Genomic DNA, 22,654 nt, shown 5'->3' with positions numbered 1-22,654 from the left:
ACTGGCTGATTTTAAACCAGGTTCAATGGGGAATGGAAGCAGAAATCAGAAATGTACTCACCTGGAGTACCATGTCTTTTTTGGGCACCCCACTTCAGGAAAGATGCAGATAATTTGGAAATGGTCTAGTAGAAAGCAACAAAAATAATAAGATCTCCAGCAAACATGACTTGTGAAACCAGGTTGGAAGAACTAGGATTACTTTGTCTTGAGAAGGAAGATTGAAGGGATAGGATTTAATAAGCCTTCAAATACAAGGATGGTTATAAAAAAAATGATAATACACTCTTCTCTGTTGTGGCAGGGGATAAGATAAGGAGTAATGGTTTAGATAGGGATGAACCTACCTTGAGCAGGGATCAGGACTAGATGACCTCTTCAGGCCCTTCTAGCCCTAATTTTCTATGACTCTAAGAGGAAGGTAAGCTGCTTTACTCATAATTCAGTTCCAAAATACGAGAGAAAAGACTGTCATTTTTAAAAGAATCATAAGTATCCATCATATGCTTAGTCAAAACTTGTTTTTAATTTTGCTGTTGGGTGACTGTTGATTGACAAGTTGTTACTAGAGTTTTTCTTCATTCAACTATTTCTACAGGAGATTTACTTTGAACATTCTGTAAATCAAAGGCAAAATATCCTCTGAAGACCTATCCATTTAAATAAGACAGTATCAATTTAATCAAAAATGGCCTCTTGTATCCAAACTTATTTTTGGAAGGGAGAAAAAAATGGAAAGGGGTGTGACAGACAGGCTCAGTGATATGTCAAAACACTGAATGCTTCAGATTTTCTGATTTAAAACAGAACTTAAAAAAAATTAAACAGTAACTAAAAATGATGTGGTAGAGTTGGGGTAATACAGCCATAATGGTCCAGGAGAAATGTGAAGGCTAAGGACGCTGGGAGGGTTAGAAGCAAAATTTTGGGTACCATGTACCTGAGAAAAGATTCATGGTACTTGAAAGCTTGACTATGTCCCTTCTAGCTATACTGCTAGCTCAATAAAAGATACCCCGCAGAAAAATCCTTGGTGAAAATGATGTAGTCTGAACCTGACTGGAGAAAGTGGTATGTATGGCTCAAAATTAGGCCTTGCATCAAATATTTCAAAGGCCTTGAAGGAAGGAGATGCTGTAAAGCAGAATAAAGGTTTGCAAACCATAAGAAATAAAGGTGTGGTTTAGAAGCCTCACCCCTTGGGTCAGCACCCACCTATAGAGAACTGACACTTCAGAATTTCTAAGACCACACACAACAGAGAAAAAAAAAATCAAGATACAAATAAATAAATGGTGCCTATCTTTGACCCATACCTCTGGCTATGAGCACATGGTAGATGATTTGCCAAATGTGATTGTTATAATCATTCAATATTTACACTAATTTAGGGGATGATACTGATTGTTGATCTCCTACTTCTTTTGTTTAATACTAAATGATTTACTGATTTTATTCCTATAGGTGGATTTGAAATAAAATTTAATACAATGATACTGAAACTCTTATATTTTAATAAGCAACATGGGTCCAGATTCTTTGAGGACTTGGGTGTACATTGGATGGTCACCTTAAAAGCCTAACCAACCTCTCTGATTAGTCTTTGCTTCTCATATCTCACCCAGATCTCAGAAAAAGACAGTAGCATCAGGTTCTTAGACAGCTACAACAGGTTATCAACTTATTCAGGTCTTAATTCAGATAGAACTTCTAAGTTCTTCATTACTAGATAGAAAAACCCCCCCACCATTAATCCAACCTCTCTAGTGAATTTAAAAGTCTGAATCTGTAATTATTTCATTTTTTAAAATGTTAAATTAGACTATACTGTGTATCAGTTTATTCTGGGCACGTGTAGCATGTATGATAACATACAAAACAGGAGATAAGCTAACATTTTAAAAGTAAAATTGAAAGCAAGATGCAATACTTCTTCCCCTTTCTTGTCCGCTTAGAATATTAAGCTTAAAATGAGTTTTTTGCACAAGTTTTTTTTTTTTTTAAACAGATTCCATGAGAATGTTGACTCTGGCTTTTTTCTAATAATACAAGCATAAATGTACGTTCCTCATGTTCCCATACTTTCCCCAGTGATAGAGATGAAGTAGTAATGGGACCAACACAAACCAGGCAGCTTTTCAGTACTTTCACAATGTATACTTGAAAGTTGAGTTTTTAATTTAGTCCTACAGAAATGGAAAAACTGTGTTTAAAATTCTAACACCATGAAACTTGCAGTTTTATGCTTCACCTACATGACATTCCTTTATATGCAAAGAAAAAACATGTGAAAGTACACAAACCTTTTAAAGACAATTTTCTCTGAATTCTGGAATAGGGCTTTTTCTACATTAGTTATCAATTTTAAATTATGGAAAAAATCCATATTGGAGTAGTAGCAGTAATAGTTTATTTACAGCTTTTGATAAAGCAATACAATAAAATGTATACTAAAATTATATAGAATAAAATAAAACGTATATCATCTATAACTTTTACTAAAAGCATACAATATAATTTTTCATTCTACCAGTTTACATAAAATTAAAACAGAATGTACTATATGATGATACAAAAAAAATACACTGAAGATGGACAATAAAACAAAGCAGGGGAATGCTATTTGATTTTGGCCCTTATTCTTTGCGCAAGTAATGAAAACACACCTAAGGAGTATAGGACAGGCTTCCAATTGTTAGAGAAGCCAGACTGGCCAAGATTTAAAATTTCCCATTAATGGAGAGATCCTTTCTCCTTTTACTTGGAGATGGTCTGTCGTTGTTTGTAGTTTTGCACAGACAACTCGGTTTTCAGGCCAAAGGAGTGCCTCATTAATCTTAAAAAAGGCAAAGTTTGAGAAAATCTCACTTCCTGCACATTGGTATCTTTCATTCTTAAATTTATATTGTATTTTAAATAAAGGGGAAATTTTGGATCATGAATCTTAACTACATTTCCCAGGCCATTTGATTGGAAGAGAATATGGATGTTATTTAACCATCCAAACAAGGGTTTATCTGGAAAAGGAAGAATTGCCAGAATGCATTTCTTAGGGTATCTGGTAGGTGTAAAAGATCTGATTTTTATCCGGTAGTTTAGAGTTCTTAATTAAACTAAGATGCTCACATTTATCAGTCCAGTTTCAGAGTGCACGAGCCTCCCACTGTAGAATTAGGTAGAGATAAACGCTGTCTTCAAAAGTAATTAGAAATCTTTTCTGTTTTTTTGTTGGACCATAGGGTCAGCACACCAAAGTTCTGCTCCATACAATAAAATGGACTCTACCTAAGATCTACAGCTCTTTCGTGCTGCCAAGACTACTTTTCTGTCTTATTGTAAAAGGATAAAAACTCTGCCCAAAGCTAGTTTTGCCCTAGCGTTCACTTTTTCTCTGTGCTTATTCCAGTTTTGTTTTTTGGGTTTTTTTGCCAAAACAGAGGCATTTTCAAACAAGGCATTTAAAAGAATACCCCCACCTCTAGTTTCTTTTCCTGTAAAAAAAACAAACTTATGGTCTCCTACCATTCCCCAAAAACAATACCTTAGAAGGCTATTTTTGCATGTACCATTGCTTAATGCTGCACTATTTAGCATTTAAACACGTAAAAAAACCCCAGAATCATTTGTATGTAGCCTTCATAGATCTAAACAGAGCTTTTGAGTCCACAGAGAGATTAAACGTATGGAAGAAACTGACAATAACAATGATGGATAAAGCTCTCCAAAAACTAATCATTACTTACTTATCAAATTTAGGACATCTAGGCAATGCCCTGTACAACAGTTTCCCAATAAAGATGGGTTCAACAAAGATGTTTACTCTGCTACTTTTTAATTTATTTTTGAATGATCTAAAACAGGTGCTAAGAAAGAATCAATTCCACACACCCATGACACTGAATGACCCTATCTCTGTCTTCCTTTATGCAGAAGATGCATTCATAATGTCATAATCCCAAATAAGCCTTCAAAGGTTATTAGATTATTTCCAGCAGTAATGTGCCTCCAATAGGTTGGAAATCAACATACTAGAGTAACTACTGAAACCAATCAACCTAGACCTGTATTTAATTTCATCAGCATTAGAGCCATCAGGTACAAACTGACTTGATGCTTTAACATCTATATTGTTTTATTTTAATTAAGTATATATTAAAATGTTTGTGAAACACCACCAGTACTACGTTATCATCATGCAGGGCTGAAGCAGTTAAACACATAACAGTTTATATTTCCTCACAAGTTACAACATTTAAGTTTGTACATTTTGTCCAGCTAAGGGGACTAGATTTCCTTACAGAATACAGTAGTTGGGTTATATATATATAGTCCTTTCTGCACCAAGGAGTTTGTGAAACCTGTCACATAGGTTGACAATTAGGCTACATACAAGAAAAATTAACCAGGCCTAAGCATTTAAGCTTTATTATACTCCAGCATCTTAGAACCATACAAAAGTAGGGCTGGAAGGAACTTCAAGAGGTCATGTAGCCAACCTTGCCTAAACCATTCTAGCCAAGTGCTTCTTACCTTTTCTTAAACAAACCTTCAAGGATGGAGATACCACAATCCCTCTGGGTAATCTGTTCTGATGCATACCTGCCCTCATAGATAGAAAGTTCTTCTTAATATCCAACCTAAACTTCCTTTGTTGCAATTTAATAAGATTGTTACTCCTTGTCCTGTCCCAAGCCCTGAAGAAGACTCTCTCACTAACCCTTTCTATAACTATCTCCAGTGTATCTAAAGACTTATCAAATCCCTCCCCTCAGTCTTTTTTTCTTAAGACTAAATAATTCCAGTTCTTCCAACCTTTTTTCAAAAGTTGTGTTTGCTAAATGCCTAGTCATTTTTGTTGCTCTCTGCTAGACTCTTCCCAATGTGTATAGAATCTTTCCTGAAGTATGGTGGCCCAAAATGACACTGCTTTACTGGTACTGAATAAAATGGAAAAATCACTTCCCTTGATTTACAGGCAACACTTCTGTTAGTATAAACCAGAATGTCAGTGGCTCTCAACCTTTTAGCCCTGAAGGCTGGATGAGTGGCATTGGCCCAGTCCATGAGCTGGATCCCTGGATAGGGGGTGGGAGGAGGGGCAGCACCTAGACTGGGCCCCATGCCACCCTATCCCTGTGCTTCTGCTCTAGTGTGCAGGGCCCATACTATCTGGCCTACTGGGTTCCCCATGGATCTGGAGATCTGTTAGCAGGGAAGTGGCAATTAATGCTGCTACCACTCCCCCAATGTCAAATTTTCAGGCCCTACAAGTTCTACAAGCCAGATGACATGGCTCTGTAGGCCAGTTCTGGCCTACAAGCACAGGGTTGAGCATGCCTGCAGCATGCTGTGGCCTTTTCTCCCCTTCTGGAACAAAAGTATACTGTTGACTTGTATTTAGCTTTGAGGTCCACCAAAACCACTATGGCCTTTTCTGCAGTACTGCAGCCTAGCCAGTCACCCCCTAATTTCCATTTGTGCAAATCATTAGGTAATTAATGCTAGATATTGGTTTTAATAATGATTCAAAGAGATCAAAAGATTCTTTGAACATCCCTATAGTTTCATTTCCCAAACAGGAGCACGTACAAAAGGCAAGAACTGCTCCAGGTGACTACAGTTTGGTAAACTGATTAAATGAAAGTGCCTACTAAAATCTGAATTTTAAGGCATACATCTGAATTTTGTTTTTTCATGCCTTAGTCAGGTACCTGCAACATGCATATGCTCTAAAGTTTGGACAAATATTTTTAACTCTGCTTTAGCAAGGATGAACTGATTCATTGTAGTAAACTTTCATTTCACAGACAGAGGATGGCTGACTTTTAGATGGCTGTCACTGTTTGCTCTATCAGTCTACAACAGGAAATATGGTTTTACATACATTAGAAAAATAATAGTAATTATAATAATATAGCTGAAGTGCTTCTCTGGAGCAATAGGAGTTAATGGGACCATCTGGCTGGCACTACAGAACTTAAAACTCTCATCCAGACAGAAGACACCATAATTTCATTGTAATTCTGACTTTTCATTTTTGTTTTTCATGCAATAATAGTAAAAACTGTCAACCTTAATTGTTTTAGAAAAGGAACCAAAGGAAAAATAAGACTGAAAGCTCACTATATTCCCACAAAATACACAGAAAAAAACAAATTGCTAACACCATCAATCAGTAAGGCTATCTCGTGTAAGAATCCTCCCTTCCAGTCGGAAAGAGCCATTTATACTGATGCATTAATAGAAAATTTGAGGGAAAAATATGCAGCATGTCTGGCACAGTATCTGAATCGAATTTCTGACCCTTTTGAGAACAGTACAAAGAACCCAACTTCATGCTTCTATCTGAGAATGCCAGCTGGCAGCCTCAGTACAGTTCCACCAATACTGCTCTTTATTTTAAAGCAGAAAAATGTGAATAATACAAAATAAAACAAGATCAGAGGATAATGTAACAGAAATATCACAGCTAAAATTCATCTAGCTTTCATGTTACAAATTTCTTAAAACACAGCTCTAACTGTTGAATCTGATCTATGACTTACCAAGAGAATATTTAGGTGTCAATATATTTTCCATGTAAAAATTTAACAAATAAAAGGCTGGATCAGGAACAAGTTTCTAGGTGTTTGTTTTCCCAGTTCTGAAGTTGCAGACAGGGTGACAAGAAAAATAAGACAGGCAGAGAGATGTTTGAGTTCTTTCTGGCATACCTCCAAATGAACTTAAAATGGCTATTCTTTTCGCAGAATCTTCACAGGCAGTAAGTCTAGGATGTTGATTAGAGCCTTCATTTGCTGTTTTGGCAAAAGCATACTGAAAAAAGATGCTTGTTTCATTTAAAATTGTGGTTACTGTATAAGCACAGTCAGTGCTTTTCAATTACGTTTTGTAAGGCTGTTTAGTATACTATCTTAGTGCTCATGTGAAACAGCTGCACTGACACAATGGACTGCAGCCGTTCTTACTGTCCCAATAATCCACATATTAAAGAGTCCCTAAGTACTCATTGATGTGACAGACCATAACAACTCCCTTGGAGCTGTTACAGTTTATCAGGTCAGTGATCTGCATATTAAGGATTCCCCAAGTACTCATTGACAGGTAGCATCTCATGCACTTGTACTAAGATAATAATTGCTTCCTAGGAACTGTTAAATCCCAGTAGAAGCAATAAATGAATTTAAAATCACCAAGATTGGACTGCAATGCTTCTTAAAGTCTGAGAAATCTACAAGAGTAGGGCATCTGAAACGAACTGCCATACTTAGGAAATACTGTTGCACTAAATATTGGAGGAGGTTAAAGTGTTGCATACTTCTTGTGCTGATAATTAAAATTACCGTCTTTCTCTTAAGAAAAATAGAGGAGTCAAAACTTATCCTTGACTATTTTAGTAAATCATGTCTTTGGAAGGCTGCACAACCTTCCCCCATGTAACTTAGTGAGCTTCCTAACTAACTCCTCAAATGCATTATTAGCTTCCTCTCCCTCACTCTCCACCTCTCTGCCTTCCAATTCCTTTATTTAATTTAGCCAATTTATTCAGTGAGCTCTTCCACCCTCACCTCTCTCCACTAATCCTCTCCTTATATTTGTTCTTTTTTCTTTCTTCCCTTTTTCTGTACACCACAGCAAATTCTCCCTTTTGCCACCTAGGTTCCTGGTCTCCCTGTAACCTTAATATTCTTATTATGCTTTTCCTCCTCTTACCCTCTTCCTTCATTTCTATTCTACAATTTAAGAGAATAATTCATGCAGTATTCTTCCACTGCTAGACTATGGAACCCTTTGAGCTGGTAAGGACCTGTAACGATTCTCCAAACCTTGTGCATCATCACACAGTGAGACAGATGCATCTAAACAGATGCATCTAAAATGTGAACATTTTGGTCAGCACTCATTTTCTGCAATGTGCCAGACAAAGAAAGGAGTGGAAGTACTCAAGAGCACTGAAGAAATGATTGACTATATGAGAACTGCACAACTGGTGCTCCTAAATTAAAGGTAGGAATCCAGCTTAGAGGCCTGTTCCATGACACTAAATTAGAATACCATGAGATCTTTCTCCATGACAGACCTGTGGCTGAGAGGGGAATCTTCACCTTCTCGGTATAAACAGGGATATTCAACTAGCAGCTTGTGGGCTGTATGTGGCTGCTGAGGGATTAACTTGGAGACCCCAGGCTCCTGATCCAGGCACTGCTCCCCAGTCACTTCTCTGCTGCTGTCTCCAGGCTTCTCTTTCCTCCTCCAGCTTCTACCTCCTGCCCCTGTCCCCAGAGGCAGATGCAATGGTATGACATGCAGGACTGTGGGAACCTATAGCCAGTGGGCTCAGAAGGACCACAGGATCCCATGTGGCATAGTGGCAGCCACCATGCTGCAAGGAGGGGACCTATGGTGTGCAGGATGCTGCCCATGTGGCATGTAGCCAGAGGACATGTGGCCATCCAGAAGTTGGACAGCCCTGGTGTAAGCAAAGGTACAAGCACTGGAATCCCTCAAGTATGGGTTTGAATTTCACCTGCAGTTTTGTAATGTACAGTAAGCGCAAAAATTATGCCAAGTCAGTTAGATTGCTTGTTAGATGTTCATGTTTTCTGTGGTTTATTTATATATAGCTAACTTCAGAGGCTACAGGCACAGAATCCATCAAGGAATGGTTTTGTTTCAAAACTATACAAATGAATCACGAAGTGGAGGAAACATTTGGGGAAAAAAAGGATCTATAATTCAGGCCACAATAATGGGTGTAATAGGTAATCAGAATGAAATGAATTACATAACTGTTCTAAGTGAGAGGCAAGGATTTTGTTTGGTGATATCTTTTATTGGACCACCAGTTGGAATGAAGCTAGAATGTACAGCATTCTTTATTCTTCTTCAGAATGCTGAACAAGAATGCTTTACATTCAAAATTCACAGTGTTGGGAAAACTGTTGGAAAATACTTCATTACTGCTTGGTGTGAAAGATGCTCACCCCAAAAAAACCAGCCAATACTGTGATATCAAAATGCAAACTCTGAAACATATAATAACGTCATTACATACTGACAGAATGCTACAACACAAATTTCATGTTTCACGAAATGGGTAAGGAAGCATTGGGTGGCTCTGTTATACTTTGTCAATGCTCACTGCATTGTAATGTGTGTATGTCATGAGGAGGTGCTCTTCTGTGATCATTCACTGTACCAGAAACCATACTTGATCCAACCCAGTCTCCTTTAGAACCAGTGTGTTTTTTGAAGCCTCAAGTAACCTGAATTAATAGAATATGTCAATTAAAAATTGCAGGCAGGATCTGATATTAGAACTAGAGATAAAATAACTCATATGGTGACCAGTTCTTTCTTGAACTGAAATTTAACACAGCTTGCCAGAGAAGTTAGAAATAGTATGTTGCAACATAGTATGTTTGATTCCTGCAAGCCACTTACTAAGATGGGTCCTACTGGGCCACTGAAGTCAGTCTCCAGCATAAACAGTCTTTGCAATTATTTTATTTTCAGTACAATTATTATTATTTAAGTCACGAGTGTTAGCTTTACAAAACTACCTGGCTGTAATGACACTTGCTACAAAATCCTCTGTTGATTTTATGTGCCACTAAGATGATAGTTTTACACAGTTTTGAAAGGTGTTGAACTATAGTTGAGTGTACAGCTCCGTTTGATTGCGGAGGAACTTGAATTACTAACATGTAGGGCCTGTTTTAAGTTGCAGGTCCAGCTTATGGTGCAACAGCTCCTTTAATACTGGAGCTCTCCCCATGAGCCCCCTCCCACTCCCCACTGATTTGAGGAGGGGCTCTGTTGGCCCCACCGTTCATTCCTGATGGCTGGGAGGCAAAAACTGAGGTTTTAAATGTCATGCTTTTTGCCTCCTGTTTGGTCAGCAGCAAGTGGCAGGAGGCAAGAACTGCAGTTTTTGCTCCTGGCCACCAGGAGTGAGCAGCTAGCAATGGGGCCCCTCCACCAATCAGCAGTGGGTGGGGCCAGGGAGCAGGGGCAGGAACTCCAGCATTAAAAGAGCTGCTGCACTGTGAGCTGGGCCTACAATGTAAGCCAGGCCCTAGCAATATGTACCTTAATGCCCACTTTTGGCAATATGAAATCTTCACATTTTTACAAATATTATCAGTATCCAGTAGTTTAGTATTTATGGGAATCTTGTATATAAACAATTTTCACTGCTTGCAAAAAACAAAACAACCTACTTCCTTCCAAGTCCAAATCCCCAAACGGAACTTTTTTGCACATTTTTGCAGTGGGATATTTTACTTGAATACTTATGTATTCTCACTTGAAAAAATCATAATTCTTTTTAAAGGCAAGTTAAAGCCCTTTCTTCAGCTTCTGGAAGCAACAATTTAATTTAAAAGCTAGTTTTAAAATGATGCTTTTTTAATACAAAGGTGATTTAGTTTTCACCTATTTCACGCCCAAAGCATACTTAACGAGACTGTCACAAATCATTGTTAAGTAGGTAAGGAAGTCTGTAGTAATTTGAAAATCAAACTAAAATATAAACAGTAAAAATCTAACTTGCTTACTTTTTAACAAAGCTTTCATTACATTTTGAATGTTTAATTATATTTTATTCTGAAAAAGGGTTTTAATTACAAGCATTGGGTGGTGGAAAAAACATCTTAAATTCTTAGTCTTATCATTACTTTCTTTTACAAATTTATCCTCAAGAAAGAGACAATTACAGCATTGTAAAATTACCGGCTCATGTGGGTATATTACTAAATGTTGAGCATATAGGGTTCTGACTGACGTGGATGGAAAAAAACCCTGAAATAACCCTTGTGTTTTAATGGAAGCAGCAGTATGTTACTTTGACCTGTCTCTGCAGCATCTGTATAGACCAGGCACTTTAGTGGGGCTTTTTTGGCACTTTATCTAATAGCTGATTGAATCAGCTATTAGATAAAAGTGCCTAAAAGCTCCACTAAAGTGCCCAATCTATACAGAAGTTGGGGAAACTAATCAATGATGCCCAGGAACGAAGAATCATAAGAGGGGAGAAAGAATAAAAAATGAGGGACTTCAGAGCAGCAAAGTGTCCCTGAGAGGGGAACCTGAGGTTACACCACCAGCTCGTCTCACCCTCCCCAAAGCGGGGGGTGGGCCTTGGCCTTCAATCTCCAGGCTGTTGACATCTGACATTCAAGAGAGAACTTCAGGGTGAAGCTCACTGACTGGCCAGATGCACCTTCCCTCTATGATAACTGTATGACTGGTAGATATAGAACTGTTTGCATTATTCTCATCTCCTATCACTGTGTATCAATTAAATTTGCCTACTATCCAATACAGAGGTTGTGGTTGGTCTGCAAGTTTGGGTCCGTCTGGAACAAGGTATCTGGGTCATAAATCTAATGCCAGCAGGCTTGGTGTGGGGGTGTGCAGAGTTTAAAGTAAAGCACCATTCTCCCCCTTCCCCACCATGTCTGCAAGCAGCCACAGACGTAGTCAATAACCCACCAAACAAATTCAGTTGAGTTATTAACAAAAAAGCCATATACACACACCTAAGCTACCAAAAGACAGAATTAAGAAAAAATTTGAAATAGTAAGTTAAATCTATTTCTTAAGCACTCTAGCATGCAGATACAAAGTTAATTTTTACTGTATCATTTCCTAGAACTACTCTAGATAAAAATGAATTATATTCCCTCCTTAGATAATCTTGGGTATTTTTTCTTGTTATATTTTTTCAACATAAAAAGTAGCTGGTAATACAAGGAGAAAAAAAATTAAATTATAATGAACAGATATGATATATTCCTTAAAAATATTTTCCACAAGTGAATGTGAGAAAAAGTATATATGCTATATTTTCAAATAAGAGTTTCTTTCTTCTTTCCTTATTTTAGACATACAGAAAATTGATAGAGAAATCTTTTCTTCCTTGAATTGTAGGCTAAAATTTACTCTGCCTTTATCTGTAGCATATAGAGTTTAATGTATTGAAAAATTATAACTGTCAGCCCCTACACTGCCAACTGCTGTAACTACTTGGGATGTAGAAAACCACACACGACTAGGCAGCCCTAAGGCATAAGTCCATCAAAAAGGGTCTAGAATCCTATACAGGTAAGTTTATCACAGTTCATTCCCCTAACATGCTATCAGAAGTGATCTCCCCTGCACCTTTAAAAAAAAATTATATATGTATGTATGTATGTATGTATGTATGTTCTACAAGCATCTGCTCAGAACCAAGGGAGGACATTTTTTTTTAGTTTTCTTTTATAAGAACCGTTCCATCCTAACTGATATTTGTCCCATTTTTGTATCATCTGTCTCATCATGACACCAAGGCTAAGTACAGACAGTCAAAAAGCCTAAGGTGGAATTGATTCAGTCTTCGCAGGTTTCTCTAAACTGCATAGATTAAACCAATAATGAAGTGAGCTGACATTCAGTTTGCAATTGGAAGAGGCAGGTGGAGGCCTGCACTGATCCAGGCCAGAAGGTGGGGGGGGGGGCACTTGAGTACACCTCCCAGCCTGCCCCCACAATGGGAAAGAACCCCACTCCTGGTGTTGGCTCTGCTAGCTGGGCATCTGATCACAGGAGAAGCCCCATGCGTCTCTCTAGGCTGGCCTGGGATTCCCTCAGCACTGGTCTGCCCAACTGTGGGGGGAGGGTGGTGAGGGCAATTCCCCTCCTCCCCACAGGGCTGGGTTGGTGCCAGTCACTGACATGCAGGGGAGAGGGGGAAAGGATCCTCTGAGTCCTGATTTCCCCAGCTGCAGAGAGCAGGGGTGATTGCCCCCATGTGGCTGGGCTGGTGCTGGTCACTGATATGAAGAGGGGAGAGGAGAGACAAAACTTCCCACCCTGGTCTCAGCTACCTGAGCTGCAGTCTTCCCAGCTGGTGGTCCTGGACCCTGGGGGTGTTCCCCCCTTTGTCACCTGGGCGGGCAGGCTCCTAAAAAGAAGGATCAGGCCCCACCACCTGACTCAAGCTCTCAGGGCTGCCTAGCATGTCTTGCCAGCTGTTACTGGTGCCAGACTCTGGCAGGACATGCTAGGCAGCCTGGGGGGGCTGGTGCTGGGTGGTGAGGTCCGATCCTTCTCTCTGTGGAGTGCTACCACTCTATGAAAGCCCACTGGGCCTCCTGGCACATTCTGCCAAAGCCTGACATAAGCAGCAGCCACCAAATGTGCCAGGTAGCATCAGGGGCTTGTGCTGGGTGGCAGAGCCTGATCCTTCTTCCTATTAAGCTGGCTCAGCTGGGCAGGGAGGGGAAACCTCCCTCCAGGGCCCAGCCTCCCCCAGTTGGGAAGATTCCAGCTTAGGGGACCAAGACTGGGATGGGGGGGGCTTCATTCACTCCTCTCCTGTGCATCAGTGATTCATGCCAGCCCAGCTGCACAGTGGAGCAGAATCACCCCCCACAGCTGGGCAGACCAGGGCTGGGGAGGATCCTAGGCTGGTCAAGGGAAACCCCCAGAGGCTGGGGCTCTTCCCAGGTGGGCAGAAGTGAGCTTGAGGGCTGGTCAGGAGGGGGAACTCCTTTCCCACTTTCCCCCAAGTGGTTCTGTGAGGGCCTGTCCTGGGAGTGGGGAGGGGAACAACCATCACAGGCAAGGGCTAGGTTGCTCTGTTCCCCCAACCCTTCCCCCTGCCACTGTCCTGCAGAGCTGGCAGGCACAAGCAGGACCACAGTGCGAGGAAGAGGCATTGCTGGCTCAGCTCTGTGACAGCTGTGAGGCAAGGTTGGTCCTGGCTCAGCTGGAGCAGACAGCACAGCCAAAGTTAGACTGCTTCCCTGCAAGAGAGGTTAGCAGGGGTGGGGGGGGCAATATATCTTGGGATGCTGGGGGGACTGGGACATAACTTGAGTCAGGAGGGGATCTGGGACACAAGTTTCACAGACTGGTTTAACCTAAATCAGTTAAGTCTGATACTATATTCATCCAGGTTTATCTTAAACTGGGTTTGGCCATTTTGAAACTGATTAATGTGTGCTGAACTTCTGTTCTGTTGCAGGTTTAAACCTGTTTCTGATAACTTTTACCAGTTTATGTACAACTTCTGTCCCTAGCCTAAGACTAAAATGAAGGACACAAACATCATTCCATAAGGGTTACCCGTTTGTTAAGTTTGCTTGGCACAGCACTGACTTTTTACTTACAAATGACAAAACCCAACTGTACACACCAAATACAATGAACATCAGTTACAAGTCACAGTGTGTATACTCACATTTACTAAAACTTAAAGATTATTCCAGCAATGGTTGAATGTAATTGTATCACTGCCTTTCAAAGAAACAAAATATACAAGAAAAAATAAAAACACCAGTTATCAAAGGCTACTTTTTCACTTTCTGTAATTAAAACAATGCGATCCAAAATTTGGTTTACAGTAATATACAGATGGTTCTGCTAAGAAGTTACAAACAGATTTTCATTATGCAATGTAATGTTCAACTACTCTTGTAATTACACATCCAGATAGTTAGTAAACCTAGGGTCAAAATTAGTTAAGGTTGAGGGCATAATTGGGAGTGAGAAGATGAAAAGAAAACTTTTAAGTGCATAAGTTAGAAGTCAATACATAATTAAGCCTGCCTGGCATCATCCATAACATACATATCACATTTTCTTTAGAAATCAGATTGCTTTTTGACAGATGTTTGTTTTGTTCACCTTAGCCAACTCCACACCTTATTTACACTGCCCAACCTGCTTGTATAACTGTTACATGAGCAATCTGCACTGCACAGGTCACTGGACTTAATTTTGTAAATCCAAAGTTGAACTGTATGCAAGAGACAGCAGAATACAAACCTAGAACACTATCAAAACAGTATATTCTGTAATCTCAAACTCACCTTCTACAAATCCATTCATAGCATCTGACAAAATAGGCTGCAGCCTATGAAAGCTTATACCTTTGTGAACAAAGTTAGTTTTTGAGGTGCTACCTTGCCCTGCCTTCAGCCTGCGTTTAGACTAAAGGAGGGCAAATATGGCCTGTGGGCTGGATCTGGTCTGTGGAGGGACTTAGACTGGTCCTTGGTGGGTCCCTTGGTCCTGCCTGGCCCAGGCTCTGTCTGGCCCATGGTACGTCCTGCCACCCCCAGGCACACAGTGGGGCTGAGGTGGCTTCAAAGCTGGAATGCATTTTTAGGTAGTTCAGGCAGCGGAGGCTCTTTCCATGTGCTGGCGCTGCTGGACCAAGCCCTGAGGTATTGGCAGGGACCCATGCTCACAGCACCGCCCCCGCCTTGCCCCGCTCCCACTCTGGACTCACCCAGGCCAGAGTGGAAGAGGTCTGGCCCAGCCAAAATCTATGTGCACAGCCCCAACCTTGGCCTACTCTACACCTGCTCCAGACTGTCTGCCTACGCTGAGCAGCATTCTGCTTGGGGCCAGGCCCTTTCTGCTGCAGCTGTCTGGAGCCCACGTGCCGTCTGCCCTGCGGCAACTATATGCTGTTGTCACTTCTGTCTCTGGGCCATCAGCAGGGCAGTGGTAGCATTAGAGAGGAGCCACAGGGCAGCCCAGGCATGGGCTCTGGGCAGCTGCAGCCAGAAGGGCCTGGCAGTGGTGCGGGGGAGATGGCCACTTTTCACCTGTGCCCAGCAGCAGTTTCTCACAGCCACCACCCCTGCTGTTGCTGCTCAGCGTGGGCAGGCGGTCTGGAGCAGGTATGGGGCAGGTCGGGGTTGGGGCTGTATGTGCGGGTTTCAGCTAAGGCAAGTCCAGGGTGGGCACGGGGTGGGTGCTGAGCTGCTGCTGGGTGCTGGTGGAAGTGACAAAGAGGAGCCACAGGGCATGTGGGCTCTGGGCTGTTGCGGGGCAGGGGAGGGAGTGCCGACTAGCCTGTGACAGCTCCCCAGAACTGCAGGTCTAAATAACTTCCTGGACCTGCTTTGGACTACATGGCTAACTCTTTCTACATATGATTTGTTAACAAAATTGGTTACTGTTGTCATTACTAAATATCTTAACCACTTTATTTGCCTTTTGTTTATTAAAGTAAAATTTGTTCATTTTAGAATGTCTTAAGAAATTAGGAGAGGGAGAGGCATGGATTTTACTAAGCCCCACACCTTGATAATATAGTCATTTTACTTCTGATTGAAATCACAAACTTCAAACTCATTTTGGGTAACTACTGATTGCTTACACCAAAAATCAAAATAAAAACTACAGAAAACCTAAGCATCTTAAGGTCAAGAGACTCCTCCTTTCAGCTAGTGCCATTTGATAGCCCTTGTAAGGTATAATCATGATGATATATGATTACATGGGAACAGTTCAGCAAAAAGTTACTTTTATTCTATGATCACTGCTAGGAAAGCAAAATTTAAGTCACTGCAGCAGGTCTGGGTGCTGAAAACTAACTGCAAGTCTTAGATTAGGATGTATCAACACAAACAAGCATTCACTGTTGGCTATATTATTGTATGTAAAAATCAGTTTATGCTTTCTTGAAAATGTGTTAAAAATCACCAGCTCCTGGGAACTGCTAAAATAATGCCACAATTGGGATTTACCAGATGTACATAGCAGGATGCGCAATGTTTGATTTAGGGTATAAAACTCCTCAGATCCCAACTGTTTGATTGCTGGGGCCAAACTGGGATGTTGGGCTGTCTCTAGTTAGACCCTGCAGACTAGTGTGACCTGGACCCTAGGACTGCCCCCATGTCCAATCCCAGTGCTCATCTGAGTGCTGAGACCAGGCACAAGGCAGCCCAATCCCCACTGAGGATTAGGCTGGGGATAGCCCTAGGACCTGGGGCTGTCCAGGGCCACTATTGACAATCAGCTTAAAATAGATCTGGGGCTGCCAACATGCTCTTGACTGGACCCATGGTAATACAGGGCAGATGTCGACAGTCAATGATTTTTGGCATCTGCTGGTGCAGTCCTAGGTCTGGAACACGTACCACACACTCATTTCATTTAACATGGGGGAAATAAGCCCTTTGTCTCCAATTTGAGTACAAGTGGGGAGGTCAATGATTACAGCTGCGACCCTGGCCCCAAACCTGAGCTTGGACGTGGAGACAGTCACTGCCCCCCCTCCTCCTTGGCTCTGCCCCCTGCCCTCCGCTACTGGAAAACAAAGAATACAACAATTTTTCAGACTTCCTGTAAGATCAGCTCTGCACTCTTGAGATAAAATATAATTTTAACTCCGTGAAAAGGTCTTTACAAATTTTCTCTGTCAATAACTTTAGCTTAAAGTTAACCAGTTCACATATACAGAAGTGTTCTTTATTTGCTCTACCTGAAAACTGATTCTAAGACCAAGTCCCTTTTTTGGTTTGCGCTTTTTTGATGATTTGCAAATCCAGAAATAATCCAAATCTTTCCGCCAAATTTTTATTGTCTCCACAATGATGAGGGGAATAATTTAAAATCTCATTTCAGTCAGTAAAGTTAGAGTCATATGGCTTAATATATAATAAGCAGCAGATGTATTAAAAGAAAGGGGACACTTTTTACACAGTAATTTTCTGAATATAACTGCAATTCTACATCTAGGAATAACATTATGTGTCCACTTTCTGCTACATGCAAAAAAAAGGCAGTCATTAGAACAATTTAAAAAATTCTGATAGTCTTAGTTTCATAGTTTCTAAGGCTGGAAGGGACCTGAACAGATTATCAAGTCCAACCCCCTGCCCTGGGCAGGAATGAGTGCTGGGATCATAATACCCCAGCCAGATATCTCTCCAACCTCCTCTTGAAGACCCCCAAGGTAGGGGAGAGCACCACCTCCCTTGGGAGCCCATTCCAGAGCCTGGCAGCCCTAACAGGAAAGTATGTCTCCTGATATCAAGGCAGAAACTTCTCTCAATCAATTTGTGGCCGTTATTCCTTGTTATCCCAGGTGATGCCTTGGGGGAACAGAGTCTCACCTATTTTCTGCTGGTCCCCTCTGGTGAGTTTACAGACAGCCAGCAGGCTGAGGCCACCAGATCCTTCTGGTTTCATCCTCAGCCTGTTAAAACATGAAGCCATTCAGGCACAGTCCAAACGCACATGTCCCATGTATTTCTCGCAGCAGGGCCTGAGGTGATGGGGCTGCAAGCTGGGCCTTAGCCCAGTCACTCAGTACAGACATAGCATAATCATCATGCTATTTATTAAAAGAAGATACTAAATTATGGGTCATCGTTGAGAAAAAGTTATGTTTCTGGGAGTGTGTAGAGGCAGAATATTTGTTACAAAGAGTAAAGATATGTTTACACACCACAATAGTGCCAGGTAGAGATACTCAAGCTAGCTTGTTTAGAGCTAACTTGGGTACCAAAGGCATTATAGCTACCTTAACATAGTAGTCTGATTACAGTAATATGCATTACTTCTATTGTGGCTATACTGCTTCCAGTATCAGAACAAGTTTGTTTAAAGCTTGCTCAGATACTTCGATATGACACTACGTTGTGTAATAAACCCAAGCCCTTAGAAAGCACAGGAGAAGGAAGTCACTGGTAATAAATGAGTAAATATGGGAAATAGGATATATGTTGTGTGTTATTGGAGCAAATCAACTATATATGACTGTGTGGCTGAATTAGTTGTCCCTTATTTCAGGGTCACTAGGTATTAAATTTCATGATTCAACCATGTAGCAAGGTCCTGTTCTTTTGGGTTTGTCAGCTGAAATGCTGAAAGAGACATGATACTGTACTTGTAGCTACACTGCCAGAAGTAAGGAACATACAGTATGAAGCTGTCAGCTATTTCAGAAAGACCATTACCTTAATTTGGAGAATAAAAGGCCTAAAAATTGTATCTGAATTTTGAAAAATGAGACCTCTGTGAATTAACACAACAGAAGGGGAATAGTGGTAATGGGCTACCTTTGTATCTATACAGCTATATAAATATAGATATAGACATATATAGAGATATCTCTGTCTATATATTCTGTATCTAGATAGATAGATAGACATTCATTTAGTTGAGAGGGCAATTTGGCTTCATATCTTTGTGTTTTGATTGAAACATACCAAGTGCAAAATGTCCTGTTAAAATTAAAAGGTAGTAAAAAATCCTTTAGAGTGCATTTCTCTAATATGTTTTATTTCCAAGTAGAATCATTTAGTTTAACATATTGCAACCATAACAGGAAAGTATCAGAGTAGGTAAGAGTAAGTATCCCACCTCTACCCCCTGGGCAGGATTTTATTAGCTGAACGTATCTTTGTATCAAGAACATTTTTAGAATTTGTTAATTCATAAAGAATACATATTCAGCATATGTGAAATAAAACAATTGTGAAGAAAGAGACTATATCAGAATTTTCCTGACTTACTACTGAGGTCAATATTACAAAACAGATTATATAAAAAGGTAGAAACTTTGCAGAAATACTTTTATATTAATTTTTTAAAATTATTTTATGGAAAGTCCTAATCTGAAGGCTGTCTTTTTTAAAGAAAACATGCATGAATAAATATATTTTATTGTTTGTTAAACTGCAACCCTTGAAATAAATATATACTACTATAAGTTATTTAAAAAAAATTGTGTTAAGACACTTTTTTTCCCTTGTCATTTTTCCTAGCTTACATATTATCAAAATGCTCAAAGCAGGTGTGAGTTCTGGTAAAGGTCGGAATAACAAGCATCTTGTTTGATATTTGATTATCACATGTTCTGTAAATAAAATAATGTTCTCATAAACAATAAATAACATTTTATGCACCTATTGCATTTTTACGTTAATGAATGTACTTTTACATTAGACGACATAAATTCTTATTAAGACAAGCATTTACTAGTTTTAGTGAATTATTAATAGAGAATGTCTTACAAAAATAAAACATTCTGCTTGGGGAATAGCAACAGCAATATATCTGAAAACAAGGAAGTTAAAAAAAAAATCTTCTCTGCTTCGACATGTTTTGCTAAAAGTCTCTTGACACAAATAAAAGGATCCTCCCCAGCATATGGAGGAGTTGCTATGCCCTTCCAGGGATGGTCTGTAGCTATGTTCACCTCAGGCACGCCAAGGAGAGGTGAATTGTCAAATGTAATTTCAATCATTGTGTGGTTTGGTTAAAGCAGATTAGTTGTATGCAATCATGATAGATAGTTTATCCCAGCCCCAAACTGCCGCTTGGGAAATCTTGCACGCAAACGAACAGAAACTCAGTCATTATTAGTGTCAAAAAGGTATAGAGAGGCAAAATTTGGTTGGCAGCCAGGGAAGATGAATCAAGGCGAAAAAGTGACCAATTGCATGTTCAAAATAGAAATTGATAGGCATGCTGCAGTTTGGAGAGATTTTAAAAACTAGAAAGTGTCATATATTATTAATTATTCAACGATTAATATTTAAAAAAATGTTTCCATGGAAAAAATGTGATTTTTAAATTCAATGTAAATTACATGCATAAATCCTAATGTTTAAATCTTGTTTACAAGCTTTATTTTGGAAGTATTAAAATATAGATGGATATTAAAAATCATTTCTATGGGTATAAGATTATACATATTTCTCATTAAGTAAAATATGGAAGTAAATGTTCATTGATTTTTAAATAATTTTTAGAAATTAAATGAATATTTTTATTGCTGAATTATTTCTCTGCAAAGAACTCAGCAGAAATACGGTAAGGTTAAATATTACAATACACAGGTCATATGCATCATCTTTAAAAAGCCAGCTAAATTTCATCAAGAGAATGATAAAATACACCTGTGAGAGTTATCACAAGCTCTGGTCCTCACAATACAAAAAATTACCAAAAAGATAAATGTCCTCAAGTTTCATTGCCTGAAGTGATATGCTCTGACAAATCTAACAGCTCTTTCTGTGTCATTCCTAATGCACTTGTCACTCAGTATTATCCATCCTCATTAATGACAATGGGAAAGTTTATCTTGGGAACACGTTTTAAATCATCCACTTTTTACAATGGGACCATGAAATCTCTTACAAAACATGAGGCGGGAACTACTTTGACAACAAAACCCCTTCCTGGCAGCTTTACTCTTAATTCCTGTTCAAGGAATAATGTGTTTATTATAAAACCATACAGAACAATATATTAAACGAAATTTGAAACAAGAATAGTAAGTGTGATTTTCAAGTTCTCAAGTATTTTTACATTTTTATTAGGCTCAAAACATGAAGTCTTATCAGCGTACCTTTATGAATATGTATATTTTAAAAAAGAAATAAACAAACATGTATATGAAGTGTTAAACTCTTCCTGATGGTTCAGAAATGTAGCTACAACATGAAACATTTGCTTTCAATCAAAACAAACAATAAACAAAAACAATAAAATGCACCACATGTCTTCACCAGCTAATTAGTGTAAGTATTGTGATTCTCCATTTTTTATTGAAAATGTTAAAATCTAACAGATGAATTGTGGTTCAATTCAAACTGTACAGTACCTGTTCATATTTTTAAGGTATACCTCTGCAACCCATCTACACTTGAAATTTAATCATACTTGTCATTTTTCATATACCTCCTTTAATAATGAGTATGCCTTTAATTGACAGCTCCGGAAAATAGTTCTCATTTGCTGGGATAACATATACTTTGCAGAAGATGCTCTGCATCTTTTTCATCATATTTTGGAAATTGTAATGTGGAAATTGGAACATTAGTCCACTTTTCTAATGTTTCTTGTGGGAAATTACACTATTCACTGTATCACTGGTTTTCAACCTTTTTAGGCTTGTGGCACCTATCAGTAAGCATGACGCACCCCTCAGAAAATACCAGGTCTTGGTTTTCACTTGCTTTTTGACTACAGATAAATGAAAGAACAAGTCTTCTGTTGCAAAGAACTCAGAAAGACCACAACAGGTCAGGGGTGTAGGTTGTAGTCGTGTTGATCTAAGGACATAGGCACACAAGGTTCTTTAGGTGAATCAGATATATTTTATTAGACCAACTAAACAGTTGGAGACAATATTTAAGCAAGCTTTCAGGTTCAAAAACCCTTTGTCCGGCTAAGGAAGTTTCAGCAGTTGATGTGTGCTCTTCTTGGATGGAATGAAAAGTAAAGAAGCCAGAGGCTGGGCTGGTATGCATACAAGACAGGCAGTCAGTGAAAATGCAGATTCAGGAGTCAATGGGTGAGAGACAGGCTGGGTGTGGGGGAGAGAAGGGGGATGAATAGTGGAGAAGTACCTGCAAAGTCAGCTGTCAGGCAGGTTATAATGTGTTATAAATCCAATGTCTATATTTAGTCCATGGTTTTTAGTATCCAGGAGGTTGATGAAGTGGAGTTCATAGGCTCATCTCTGGGAAGTGTTTTGTAAATTTCCTTTGAGGATCAGGACTGAGCGATTGGAGAGAGAGTGGTTTCCTTGTGAGAAATGTGCCCCCACAGGTAATTGGGTATTCCTATCTTTGATGGATTTCCGGTGTGCGTTCATTCTGGTGCGCAGTTGTTGTTTGGTCTCACCTATGTATTTTCCATTTGGGCATTTGGTGAATTGGATGAGATATATTACATTTCTGGAGGTGCAGCTGTAAGATCCGGGAATGGTGATGGCTCTGTTGTGGGGTGTAGCGATTGTGGCAGTGGCAGAGATGTGTTGGCAGGTTTTGCATTTCTTGTCATGGCATTGTCTGGATCCATTTGGTGTGTTCTGGGTCTGAGGAAGTTTGCTTCTGGTGATGAGGTT

The 22,654-nt window shown here is 39.7% G+C and overlaps 1 protein-coding gene and 1 long non-coding RNA gene across 2 annotated transcripts in view; both read right to left on the bottom strand.

Annotated features, from left to right (window-relative positions):
* ELP4 (elongator acetyltransferase complex subunit 4) overlaps window positions 1-22,654 on the bottom strand; it is a gene marked incomplete at its 5' end in the record, with an annotated part of 291,599 nt that overhangs the window by 103,101 nt on the left and 165,844 nt on the right. The gene's annotated exons all lie outside the window — the stretch shown is intronic.
* Window positions 390-18,045, bottom strand: LOC109299040. The gene is made up of 3 exons (XR_002097754.1): window positions 17,964-18,045; window positions 7,789-7,796; window positions 390-402 (listed from the first exon to the last, which is right to left on the bottom strand). It is a non-coding gene; the product is annotated as an uncharacterized LOC109299040 (long non-coding RNA).

The sequence above is a fragment of the Gavialis gangeticus genome, unplaced genomic scaffold (assembly GCF_001723915.1).
Source record: "Gavialis gangeticus isolate Ggan-Ray unplaced genomic scaffold, GavGan_comp1, whole genome shotgun sequence".
NCBI classification, from domain to species: domain Eukaryota; kingdom Metazoa; phylum Chordata; order Crocodylia; family Gavialidae; genus Gavialis; species Gavialis gangeticus.
This window is presented reverse-complemented; position numbering and strand designations above follow the sequence as displayed.